Consider the following 14214-nt stretch of genomic DNA (forward strand, 5'->3'; position numbering starts at 1 on the left):
ATTGTTGGATCTGGAATACCTGATTTTTATTTAACTGTAGATACAGAGTACCAAAATGGGATATATTTTTATCAATACCAGTTTATGTATCTTCAAATGTGTAGACCATTTTGATTAATTGATGATATAGTTCAGAAGAAAGTAGAGTGGACGATGTGTAAGAGTTATTTTTATGCTTGAGAAAATTTTTTTTTTTTTTTTTTTTTTTCCTTTGTACGTGGCAAACCATGGGTCCTATATTTATGCTCTCTATACAAACTCTACCAAAGAAGTATAATAACAGTTAAAACCCAATTCCCTTGATTTTGTTCAGTGGATAAGATGATAAGTGTTTCCTGCATTATTAGTAGAATATGATTGATCTTATTCTAATAAACTATACTTCATTCTGCCAACAACTATGAATTTATATTGTAGTAGTAAATGTTGAATTCTATGTAACCAAACAGCAATCGACTTTTAGTGATGACTCTCCAAAAGGGATTCTCACATATACTTATAATCCAACTTGTCTCTTCCCAACACACATTGAGTTTAATTTTTAAACAGGATTAATTCTAATGCATCAATAGTATATAATAGTTGCTCGGCTTTCCCTAATCAGCTCAACATAACAATAACCATATTATTCAACAATGACAATAACCAACTTAACATGTGTATAGTATAACCTTATCAAGCTTACACACCAGTAATAAGTTAGTACTAGTTGAATTCACTTCACTTGCCCTTAATGAAATTCTGTGATGATTATAATTATTCACTTCAATACTTTAGTTGAAGTATTAACAACTAATCAAATTAATTGTTGATGAACAAGGGTGAGGATATGAAACTTAGCTGAGTGGTAAGTAATTTCTCAAGAAGCTTCTGTTCATGTCTCGACGTTTCCTCAATAGGAGCAGTACAACAACAAAATGCTATTATGAAATGGGACATTAGACTGTAAACATGGAAGTTCCAAATGATATTGACCACAGCACATCCTATTAAGAAACGCATTAAAATCCAATAAAATGACTAATTCAAACTTCCTTGTATAAAGTACCGTATTATTATTCTGTAGCTCACAACCAATTAGGTTAATTGAACCATGAACTGGCAATTACCACTAAGTCAATTCTGAGTTCTTACCATTAATATGTAAACCAAGGTGACAACAACCTAGTTCAAAAACAGCATATTCTCTACCAAAGTTAAGACCTGGAACCAAACCTGAACCATCTATTAATGCATCACTAATGCTGGATAAGTAACGACCATGCACGGTGGGGCGACGACAACATAAGCTTGTCCTGGTTTGGCAAAAGCTTGTATAAAAATATTATCGACAATGAAATAACTTACGTCAATACCTGGCTAACCTTGACCAACATCTCTAACAGCTTGACTTAACAAATTAATTTCATGATGTTAGCTTTTTGGATACCAGTAACCAATTTTTTGTTGTTCTTCAAAGCAAAACCAAAAGCAAATATGACAACACTTTCAGACTTGATTCTTGTCAAAATGTTCAAGAATTCAACAACATCTGGTTATGATTGATGTTGCAACCCAATATATTTACCTTCAGTATATTCACTGATTTAGGAAGAATCAATATCATCGTAAATGCTCTTAACACCTGGAATGTTCTTAATAAAAACTAATGAAGCTTAAATATCGAATTTCTTTTTTAATCAATGATTTGGCAAATTTCAATCTCTAATAAAATAATTAAAGTGATTTCAAGATATCAATCATGGTGTTCCAAATATGGCAACTAATCAAGAATCTATACTTTTCCAAAAGTCAAAAAATTGATCACCAATAAAATACTTGTTGGGGATATCAATTACTGCTTTGAGACAACCAATAGGAAGAACTTGTTATAGTTTCACTCATAATCCTGGACTTCTAATAATGAGAATTAAATCACTCTTTATTCATTTAACAATTCCTAGGTGTGCATCATAAACATCCATATCAATTAGTAAATAATAATCTGTTTAACCATTAGTACTATCCAGCTTCACTCATTAAAATAATTAAACCCATTTTCATAAACATGATAACAACTGATAAACTAAACCCAGTAGATGACTATGACACCAATACCAAAAGTGGCTAGTTCTGTTAAATTCATTAATCCTAAGTACATTTCCATTGTACATTTATTAATTTCATTGAAATATGGCTATTAGGTAGATTTACCGACCAGCGTCTAAAATAATGGGGACTTCTTTAAAAGCAATACAATAACAAATGACCAATAATTACTTGACGCCCTTGACTAAGTATCTCTGTAACTCTCAAACATTATTAATTCACTATCATCCTATTCATTCTCTTGATTGAAGTAGTTAAGTCTAATATCCCGCCAAACAAAACTGGAAACCACTAACCGCTATCACAATAAATTACAACTCATGGCGTCAATGGAACTATTCATACATTCTCATAGGGATCTAAACTTGAATAAACAATTGATTGAATGATTTATGTTGTGCTAGTTGAGGTGTTTCAATATAACTTGTTGTGTACTAATGAGATTGATAAAGTTGGTTGTAAAAAAAAAGTTGTAAGAAAAGGTTGTAAGAAATTGGTTGTAAGAAAAGATTCTAAGAAATTAGGCTTGAGAAAAAATAATAGACGCCAGAAAAATACCCAAAAAAATCCTAGTAAAAACCATTATGCATGGGAGAAATAAGTTCCGAACCTTGCATGAAACTTGCATATTTATGTCCGAATTTGCCTAAAATTTGTATGTATTTTGAGCACGGGTACACGACTTTCTTAACTCCGACCTGGTCACGTGACTTTTTCCATACAAATTCCTGCATTTTCTGCATATACTTGCATGTTAACTCCGTGACTTAGGAAGAATGAGACGCAACAGAGAGGACACAATAACACACTCAATACTCTTCCCATGCACACCCAGACCTCCCATTTTCTAGCCTAATTATCAATCAAGTCTCAATCTCAGATTGAAAACGATCGATAAAAAATTGAGTGAGATATTGCAGATTGAAATATTTCACCACCGATTTTAACAAATATGCTACCAACTTACCACCTCCCCATAGTTAATATTACACCTCTCAATAAAATAATCAGTTTTCATCTCTACATAATGTTATTACTATCACATGATAGGCAGAGTCTAGAAGTATCATAAGATCAATAGAAACAAAATAAATCAAGTATACCACACCCAGTATTAAAGAAACACTGATATTTCCCAAATCCTAGGGTATTGACCACCAAAAAAAACACCACAAAATCATTTCCGCAATAGTTAAGGATGGAAATTGAAGTGTGGGCGGTAGAGGGGTGCTACAAGAGCCAATCAGGTGCCGATTTGTAGGCTACAGTTGTGGTGGTTGAAACCGAGAGTATGTTTAGTAGCGGCATTTAGTTGGGAGCTGTATGAGCAAAAAGGCCGTTTTGCCCATAGTTAAGAGCATGCTCGTAAACTCCGTTTGTAATGGTACAACCAGTTGGAGCAGTAAAACTGCCCAATGGGTGCCGATTTGTAGCCAAACATGAACATTGTTAAAGCCGTCATAACCGATCCAAAGATCAGCTGTGGCATGTTCTCTGGGACAAAAAAGGCCGTTTTTGCCATAGTTAAGAGCACCCCCTTTCTGTAGGTCAACGAATTGAAGTCAGAATTTGGGGGCTCTGGTGCCGATTTGTAGAGGAAGGTTATGGAGTTTGGAACCGAGAGTATTGATTTGATCAATGGTGTTTTCATTGTTGGAGGGCAAAAAGTGCGAGATGGCCAGAAAAGTCGTGCGCAGGGCATTTTGGAAAAACAGCGATTACTGGTGAACAAGGACGTCTTCAAAGACCAGACTAGGGCCGATTTGAACCGACATCAATCTAGATTATTGGGTATAACTTTGGTTTAAATCGGCTGAGAATTGGAGGAGTTATTAAAGAAAATATTTTGGTGGTCCATCTCCGTGTTTTGGTTGGCGAAGAATGGATCAACGAGTATTGATGCTACGAAGGTGAAACTAGTGCCGATTTGTAGCCACAGGATGTAACTATCTATCACTGAAAGAACCGTTAAAAAAGGTGTTGAAACAGGACCTGTAGAGCAAAAAAGGCCGTTTTCGCCATAGTTAAGAAAAAACCATTTTGATCCGCGAGCCACCAAATTACCAGTTTCTGCGCTACAAAGATCAAACTGGTGCCGATTTGTAGCCACAGGATGTAACTACTAACACCGAGAGAGCCATTGGAAAAGGTCTTTAAACAGGACCTGTAGAACAAAAAAGGCCGTTTTTGCCATAGTTAAGGGAATTGCAGTTATCTCCAGTCAAAACAATGCGACGAATAGAAGCGCTACAAAAGTCAAACTAGTGCCGATTTGTAGCCACGTGTTATGACTACGAACCCCATGAGAACTGTTAGAAACGGTATCCAACTGCATACTGGGGGACAAAAAAGGCCGTTTTGGCCATAGTTAAGGGTCAAAATAGTGGTTTATTGTTGACAGAAGATCGAGTATAGACGAGTAAATGGTAAGGCTAGTGCCGATTTGTAACCACAAAATGTGAGTACCAAAGCCGTTAGATACTGTTTGAAAACCTATTTAGATGAAAGCTGTGGGACAAAAAAGGCCGTTTTGGCCATAGTTAAGGGAATTGCAGTTATCTCCAGTCAAAACAATGCGACGAATAGAAGCGCTACAAAAGTCAAACTAGTGCCGATTTGTAGCCACGTGTTATGACTACAAACCCCATGAGAACTGTTAGAAACGGTATCCAACTGCATACTGGGGGACAAAAAAGGCCGTTTTGGCCATAGTTAAGGGTCAAAATAGTGGTTTATTGTTGACAGAAGATCGAGTATAGACGAGTAAATGGTAAGGCTAGTGCCGATTTGGAGCCACAAAATGTGAGTACCAAAGCCGTTAGATACTGTTTGAAAACCTATTTAGATGAAAGCTGTGGGACAAAAAAGGCCGTTTTGGCCATAGTTAAGAAACACACCGATTTTAGTTTTGACTACTGCTCGACCAATAGATGCGCTACAACGACCAAACCAACACCATTTTGAAGCCAAGACAAATCTCTATTATGCACACAAACAGTGACTGAGGTAGGCAAATTATTAGAGATGCTACAATAAAAAAGGCCGTTTTTTTATGCCTTTTTTCTTAACAAATTTCTGGTAAAAAATAGCAGGGAGCCCTGCCAGTTAATTCCGTTGGACATGGAAACATCAATTTTAATGCTACCATACTCTTTCAAAGACCTATTTGTAGCTAACAATTTGGAGAAACTACCGTTAGAGTTTGGTAGGAATACATGTTATATTCGAAGCTCCATTACCAATAATGTGGTCTTTTACATAGTGAAAATTGGGGGTAGTCTGTACAGCTATTTTTTGTTAGGCCAACCCTGGCTTTTTTGGTATCAATCTGTAGCCAGCATTTTTTGGGTATATACCCGACGATTTGGTGAACGTAGCTAATGTATTGAATGCACACGCTGTGTTTTTAGTTTTGGTCAATCGTTTTTGAAAAAACGCTACCAGATGGGCCAAAAACGCTAATTAAACTCTAAAATCGTCAATAACTCCACCAATATAGGTGCTAGACTTGTGGAAGTCGGGTCACATTAAAGGCGCATTTTGTAAGCAACTGCCAAATCCAGTACTGTTGAAGTAGCTCCAATATTGGTGGAGATATTGCCCAAAAACCAATATTTTGGAGTTGCATCATTTCCGCAATAGTTAAGGATGGAAATTGAAGTGTGGGCGGTAGAGGGGTGCTACAAGAGCCAATCAGGTGCCGATTTGTAGGCTACAGTTGTGGTGGTTGAAACCGAGAGTATGTTTAGTAGCGGCATTTAGTTGGGAGCTGTATGAGCAAAAAGGCCGTTTTGCCCATAGTTAAGAGCATGCTCGTAAACTCCGTTTGTAATGGTACAACCAGTTGGAGCAGTAAAACTGCCCAATGGGTGCCGATTTGTAGCCAAACATGAACATTGTTAAAGCCGTCATAACCGATCCAAAGATCAGCTGTGGCATGTTCTCTGGGACAAAAAAGGCCGTTTTTGCCATAGTTAAGAGCACCCCCTTTCTGTAGGTCAACGAATTGAAGTCAGAATTTGGGGGCTCTGGTGCCGATTTGTAGAGGAAGGTTATGGAGTTTGGAACCGAGAGTATTGATTTGATCAATGGTGTTTTCATTGTTGGAGGGCAAAAAGTGCGAGATGGCCAGAAAAGTCGTGCGCAGGGCATTTTGGAAAAACAGCGATTACTGGTGAACAAGGACGTCTTCAAAGACCAGACTAGGGCCGATTTGAACCGACATCAATCTAGATTATTGGGTATAACTTTGGTTTAAATCGGCTGAGAATTGGAGGAGTTATTAAAGAAAATATTTTGGTGGTCCATCTCCGTGTTTTGGTTGGCGAAGAATGGATCAACGAGTATTGATGCTACGAAGGTGAAACTAGTGCCGATTTGTAGCCACAGGATGTAACTATCTATCACTGAAAGAACCGTTAAAAAAGGTGTTGAAACAGGACCTGTAGAGCAAAAAAGGCCGTTTTCGCCATAGTTAAGAAAAAACCATTTTGATCCGCGAGCCACCAAATTACCAGTTTCTGCGCTACAAAGATCAAACTGGTGCCGATTTGTAGCCACAGGATGTAACTACTAACACCGAGAGAGCCATTGGAAAAGGTCTTTAAACAGGACCTGTAGAACAAAAAAGGCCGTTTTTGCCATAGTTAAGGGAATTGCAGTTATCTCCAGTCAAAACAATGCGACGAATAGAAGCGCTACAAAAGTCAAACTAGTGCCGATTTGTAGCCACGTGTTATGACTACGAACCCCATGAGAACTGTCAGAAACGGTATCCAACTGCATACTGGGGGACAAAAAAGGCCGTTTTGGCCATAGTTAAGGGTCAAAATAGTGGTTTATTGTTGACAGAAGATCGAGTATAGACGAGTAAATGGTAAGGCTAGTGCCGATTTGTAACCACAAAATGTGAGTACCAAAGCCGTTAGATACTGTTTGAAAACCTATTTAGATGAAAGCTGTGGGACAAAAAAGGCCGTTTTGGCCATAGTTAAGGGAATTGCTGTTATCTCCAGTCAAAACAATGCGACGAATAGAAGCGCTACAAAAGTCAAACTAGTGCCGATTTGTAGCCACGTGTTATGACTACGAACCCCATGAGAACTGTTAGAAACGGTATCCAACTGCATACTGGGGGACAAAAAAGGCCGTTTTGGCCATAGTTAAGGGTCAAAATAGTGGTTTATTGTTGACAGAAGATCGAGTATAGACGAGTAAATGGTAAGGCTAGTGCCGATTTGTAACCACAAAATGTGAGTACCAAAGCCGTTAGATACTGTTTGAAAACCTATTTAGATGAAAGCTGTGGGACAAAAAAGGCCGTTTTGGCCATAGTTAAGAAACACACCGATTTTAGTTTTGACTACTGCTCGACCAATAGATGCGCTACAACGACCAAACCAACACCATTTTGAAGCCAAGACAAATCTCTATTATGCACACAAACAGTGACTGAGGTAGGCAAATTATTAGAGATGCTACAATAAAAAAGGCCGTTTTTATAAGAGAATTAACAGGTGTGCTTACATAATTTACATGTTGTGAAATTGGTTCAATTTATCGATTAAGTTGTTTATTTATGATTCTGTGATATCCAGCATGAGTTTAAAATTCAACTGTAATGAGTTTGAATAGAAGTATGTATAAAAAATGCCATCCTGTAGTCATAATGATATCGGATTAAACCAATATATATGCCACATCTCCAAATTATTGGACCCATTGAAATACCTTGAAGAGTTTTAACTAGAAATAAAGTACTAGCAATTGGTTCCTGAAAGTAGTGAGTAGTTTCTTGTGTGTGAATTAACTTGAAATTGTCATTAATAGGAAAATATCCTAAATGTTCCAGGAGTTTTTAATGAGTGTATCTATGTGGAAATAAACCAAGTTGATTGCTTTCTATAAGTGGATCATCTCAAAGGTGTTGACTCTCAATGGGAGTGCTATGTGTGTCAGTGGTTTTCATTACGCTAATTTATATGAATGTCCAATAAATAGGAACCTCCTTGGATGTAAGGTATGTGGTAATAGTTTCTAATCCAAAAATGACCAAAATATTTTGGTAGAATAAACTATTCTAATTCATTTGGAAAGAACTTACTGGTACTTTATATCTGAAAACAGTTAGTACTTCTGAGTATGTGAGTCACTTGGTAATTATATACACACAGATTGCCTGAAATTGTTTAGCAGTGTTAGCTATTAAAAATTATAAGAAAGTGAAATACTACCATTTTGTTGGTTTCAGTGGTTTGAACTATTTGGAAAAGAAATGTGATGGGTCAAAAGGGATGAATGTTTGTCGTGTTGATACATTTCTGTGCGTGTCATAAGAGGAAGAGAAAATGTAAACAAACACGTAATTGGAAATGAAGAGTACACGTATTCATCGTGTGATGGCCACAGGTAGTGCATAACATTAGTAGTGTTTTAACCATTTAGGCATGGATGACTCGTAATCATCTTGTGACAATAACTCAAATTGTATGACTATCTCACGTGGACAAGTATTTGATGGCCATATTTGAGCATCAAAATGAACCTTTGTGGACTCAAAATATTGAAGGTAATGTTATTTAATAGCCAAATAGTCAAATGGCTTTTTTTAGGAGGTGTTTTAGAGAAAATAGGGACAACGAGTTAGAAATTCAACTATTGTAGAAAGTTTGAAGTAAAGTTTGGCTCAATATTTTTGCAAAATATAAAAAAATGTAGAATTAAAAATATGTGACACAAAATTAATAGTTGCAAATAATTAATCCAAACAAATCACCAAGAAAGCCAGACTTTACACTTATTTTACTTAGCCAAGTATCTCCAATAGCTTCTGATATTACTGGACACACACCAGATAACTTTGATTAAGACTTGTAGCTCAAATTGTCTAACTTCTGGTGTATTCTTCATTGATCGTGCAAGATACAATTTTATAAAACACCATTGGTGATTATCAAGAAAAACGCGACATACAAATTATTTTTGTGTAATCTACGTTACGAATATCTCACCTGAGTGAACACGAAAACTCTTAACATAACTACTACTATTGAGAAAGATACACGCCAACTAGGGAATGTTGTACAGAAATAAGCTTATTCTACATAAAATAGGAGTGGTGGTTTATTACTTTGACGAGGGAATTTGAGAAATATACACAACTCAGAAATTCTCGAAATTGTCTTGAATTAAATAATGTTTGGAGGTACATTAATTTGTACATTTACACTCAACACTTCAGTAGCTCATAAAGACTGATCGTAGCTATGACACGAGTGGGTATTTCTACACATTCACCAACATTCTTTCTCCTCATCTAAACGTATAGGGGAAGTTTCAAGTAGAAAAAGCTTGAGCAATCAAATAACTGTAACTTTAGACGGTTAACATGAACGGGAATACACAATGAAGACATATACATCTTATTACTCCAAAATGCATTAATACACTCATTGTAAAGCTTCATTCTTGCACAGTTTTGAATGGATATGCACTTCAAATAAGAACCATGTAGAAAGTACTGACAATGGTATTGTGTCATCCACGACAACTGGTTTCGCGTATAACAGCCAAATAGAAAAGAGACTCGTCAAAACTTGAGTTCAACTTTGAAGATGAGCTTTTTGTTGGCAACATTTCATAATAGGCATGTACCACTACTAATTCAGCTATCCCTTGCGTGAATCTTTGTTAGAATTCCATAATTTGAATCATTTATAAGGAGAAAACAAGGCTTGGCAGTCACCACACTACTTTATTCAAACACTCTTAAAATCGTGAAACTTGTGTAGTATTACACAATGTCTGAAGTTCCTAATCAAGAATCTCCGAGTTCATCGATATTTAAACAATCGAATGCCTCATCATCAACAAAAATTCATGGTCCTCCATCTAGTTCACAAATTGCTAATGTCGATTTCAACACCTTGAGAAAACTAAATACGAACACCTCGTTTTCATCAAACTTAACTAACTCAACCACTAAAACTAGCAATGCTTTATCCAGGCTATTCACTAGAAATAAGTCGTCATCTAACATTTCAATTTATCATTCTCCAAGCGATGATGATAGCTCCCCAAAGACACTTCGAGAATCTGGTCTCCATCTGAATCAAGCAAGAGTGGCAATAGGTTGAAGATTGCCCAGAAGTTAAAGTTTTCCAAGAATCAAAGCAGTCGTAAACCAGAATTGTTTTTGGATACCAGTAGCTCAATAAGTGAAGATAACTCTTCGTTTCGGAAAATAGTAACTGGTAATCTGCTGAATGAGGTGAATAAGTCAAGAAAGAACTCAATGAGCTCGCCAATGAGTACCACATTTCATAGTTTGTTTCATCGATCTCATCACAATGGCAGCAGTTTTCAGCAAGATACCAATCTGGTTGCGACTGGCACGACACCTTTGTCCAGCAAGTTCGATGACTTGTCAAAAGTATCCAAGACAACTTTATGTCTTTCCTCAAACAGCTCAAATTCAATAATCAGCAATCCTGAACTAGCTCAGATTTATAATTTCACCAACCCAAATATTTCAATTGAAGATGGAGAGACTAATATGGACCATACAAACAGTTCTTTTTTGGATATTCATAAGAAAATGCTTGTGCCAGCAGATCTGTTTATCCAGAATAAGTTAAACAAGTATCACCAAACAGAAGTTGGATTGGGCATATACGAGAGTGAATTAGATCACGAAAAAGATAGTAAGATATATTCGAACCTTTATCATTACTTGAAACCACTATTCACCCCATCTTTTTCCGTATCCGACTCTGGTCGAAAGGTAAGCATGCGTCCAATATTGAATGCAAATGTGGAAGAAATTGCAACTTTTGTAAAAGAGAGCTTTTGTTTACACCAGCCCAATGAAAGAGCATCATTAGATCACGATAAAAGTTTTAGACTGAAAACAAGATCAAGTGTATCAAGTTTGGGCCGTGGTAAGGTGGACGACTTTGATTACAGACAGTTATCAGATTTGTTCGAAAAATTGATGACAGTATTGAGTCACAACTTGCAAACTGCCGAACCATCGGAAGTATCTTTACAAACTTTGATATTGACCGCATGGAGATATTATAATAATTATATCAAGTTTTACGTGCTAAGTGTATTTCAACCATTGCAAACGCACTTGAATGAACTATATATGAGAAAACAGAGTGGAACCAAAATTACTAGAATAGATGACCTTTTACTTGTATCTTTTCGCAAGGTTTTTATTACTGAACAGGGAATTGGAAGTGGGAATAGAGAGCCATCTCAATTTTTAGGGAATACTGAGAGTGATGAGTTAACTGGTAATGAATTGTTTACTTCTACTTTGGCTGTGTTGTCGAGTATATCATAGAAGTGACTGTTTTATAATGAAGAGATTAATGACTAATATTATTACATTATTTACTTCACTAAACAAACATGATTGACTACTCCAGTTGTCAAATAACGGGCATGAGACAAACTAATGAATGCTTTATTATCATCACCAATATTTGTGAATATGCACATACAAGAATACGAATGTATATCTTTTGTGGTAAATTTGGTATTATTATATGACAAGAGCTAGTTGATTGCTGTTTTGTCAGTACAGTATCTCTCATATCTATGGACAGATGCTTGTTTGTTTCAAATGGTTGCAGATACCCTTGACCTTCCTTGGATTCTTCAAACTAAATTGTAAATGATATTGCAATACACCATACGTTAAAAGACATACATATTTTTGTATGTCTTATTTGTGGGAGATATGAAATTCATTGACGCTTTGGCGGTAATTTATACACTAAAGAGAATAAGTGTTGTTCATATAACCATGTTAGTTCAACAGCCGGTCTGAAATGTTCAAGGGCTCATTGTTTCTATTCAGACGACATGACTCTAGTGTTATAGAATCACTAGATACCTGTCATATTTCTGAATACTACTACTGCTGACTTTCACTTTTCTAAATCTTGTATGATCAATTCATTTTGTTTTATTGTGCTTTCTGAACAAGAAAAGCATTGTAATCTACTTCAAATGCTGTTCTAGTAAATACAAATAGGCTTATTAATTGTATTCTACCTTATTTGAAATTTGCCGCTGTTAGTTATTTTCAACTTTACACAGAAAGGTTTTGCAACCAACTTTGATTTGCTACACTAAATAATTCTTTATATTTGCGACAAAATTTACAAAACTATATAAACTCCTTTTGGCGCCAGTTTTTTTTTTGCAACTTTCCACCACTTTTTTTTTTCTTCTTTTCATTTAAAATCAACTTTTAAAATCCATTTCATTCATTCAAGGAACCAGGAATCTCATCTCTTATATGGAAGCTTGTTGGAGCATCATTATGCGATTAAAAATACAAATCAAAAATATAAAAATATAAATAATACATTAAAAAAATACAAAAAAAGAACGCATAATAGAGTTATTGTTATATAAAATAAGACTCCTCAAGCGGTTAATAAAATCAACATCATCAGGTAACAATATGGATAACCATGGCGCTATTCACTGCTGCTGTTTGGATTGTTATTGGAGCATCATTATGTGGAAAAGAAACAAATCAATAATATAAAAATATAAATTAAAATGAAAAGAATACTAAAAAAAAAACACATAATAGAAGTATTGTCATATTAAACAAGTCTCCTGGAACCATTGAAACTACATCCATTCATGGCGGATCCAAAGCATGCAGGGAGAAACTATCGTTTGGATATTTATTGGAGCATCATTATGAGGAAAAGAAACCAAATAAATAATAAAAAAATGAAACAAAAACAAAAAAAAAAAAAGCATAAAATACCTCATAATAAAGTTGTTGTTATAAATTAAAAGACTCCTAAAGCGTGTTACCAAATCCATGTCCATTCAGAAAGTAGATGAATAACCAAGGCTCTTTCCACTGTTACTTGAATTTTTATTGGAGCACAATATGCGGTTAAAAACACAAATACAAATATAAAATGCAAATCAAAATCAAAAAAAAAATACAAATTAAAAAGACGCATAGTACAACTAATGGTATATCAGATAAGACTCCTCATGTTGATTTTAAAGCCAATTCTATAAACTGATTCTCTTAACTTGCCTGGAACCTATTATTTGAATACTTGTTGGAGCACATTATGCAAAAAGATACAAAATCAAAACTTAAAAAAAAAAAAAATCAAATATAAAAAATCAAAAACAAAATGCATAATAGATTTGTTATATTATTAGACTCCTGAAGTAGATTTGGAAATTGATATATTACTTTTCCCTAGTCATAAATTCACGTTAAGAATAAATTAAAACTGACTGTCCAATCACGTATAAAACTGTCCAATCAATATTAAATACAAACCTCCCTAGAAATTGAAGTTCCCTGCTGAAGCTGCTAATCATAATTAAAACCTATCCTTACATTCACTATTGAATCAATATATTACCAAGGTATTGCTTAATAATTTATAAAAGATTCTATATTATCAAACTGTCAAATAAAAAAGGAACAAAAAAAGATGCAAAAACGCAAAACAAAATAAAAAATATGCAAAAATGCAAAACAAATATAAAAAAAGACATAAAAGTATAAAACAAGCTATAAAGAAGTATAATATAAGACATAAAAAATAGAAAAAAGATCAAAAACGATCAAAAAAAAAAAGATAAAAGAACATAAAAAAAGAATTAAAAAAGATAAAAACAAATAATAAGTTGCTGCTGCATTATATTGGTCTTCAAAAGCTGATTATAAAACCTTGTGTGCTAGTTTAAAAGGTGTTGATATATATTACTTGTATATTATGTATAGGATACGATATTCTGGGGGATAGGAGATACGATGTTATGAATGGTGCTATTTGGGAGGAAGAAGTAGGTCCGAGGAAGACGTAGTTGGTGATCCACGGATTCGAAACTCTTCTCCATAGTGCAGCGCATCTCTCATAAGCAGGGCGTTAGGTACAAAGTGGGGGTACGAGAGCCACCGCTGGGACGGTTTGATCCTATCCTGGGGTACGGTTGTGCCGGTTGCCAACACTTGTACCATCTCTAGCGCCAACACACATCATGGGACTGGTCTACCCTTGGCCAGAAAGGCTGGGCTGCTGGGAACAACAAGTTCAAAGCCAGTGCCACCAAGGGTTAGGG

At 35.4% G+C, this 14214-nt stretch overlaps 2 pseudogenes, besides 6 other annotated features; one reads left to right on the forward strand and one right to left on the reverse strand.

Moving 5' to 3' along the window:
* Nucleotides 1-3264: part of a repeat region (HOK region) that runs on past the window's edge.
* Nucleotides 1-13139: part of a repeat region (individual RPS units not marked up - some rearrangement appears to have occurred, and precise arrangement of RPS units currently unclear; orientation=sense) that runs on past the window's edge.
* On the reverse strand, nt 1136-1679 carry CD36_07240 (annotated as a pseudogene).
* Nucleotides 1136-1679: a sequence feature (isocitrate dehydrogenase, frameshifted fragment, pseudogene;~frameshift; stop codons).
* Nucleotides 3265-7593: a tandem repeat (individual RPS units not marked up - some rearrangement appears to have occurred here, and precise arrangement of RPS units currently unclear).
* Nucleotides 7594-13139: a repeat region (RB2 region).
* On the forward strand, nt 9888-11437 carry CD36_07280 (annotated as a pseudogene).
* Nucleotides 9888-11437: a sequence feature (possibly Candida-conserved;~frameshift).
* Nucleotides 13140-14214: the final 1075 nt, after the last annotated feature.

This window comes from Candida dubliniensis, chromosome 1 (assembly GCF_000026945.1).
Source record: "Candida dubliniensis CD36 chromosome 1, complete sequence".
Classification (NCBI taxonomy): domain Eukaryota; kingdom Fungi; phylum Ascomycota; class Pichiomycetes; order Serinales; family Debaryomycetaceae; genus Candida; species Candida dubliniensis.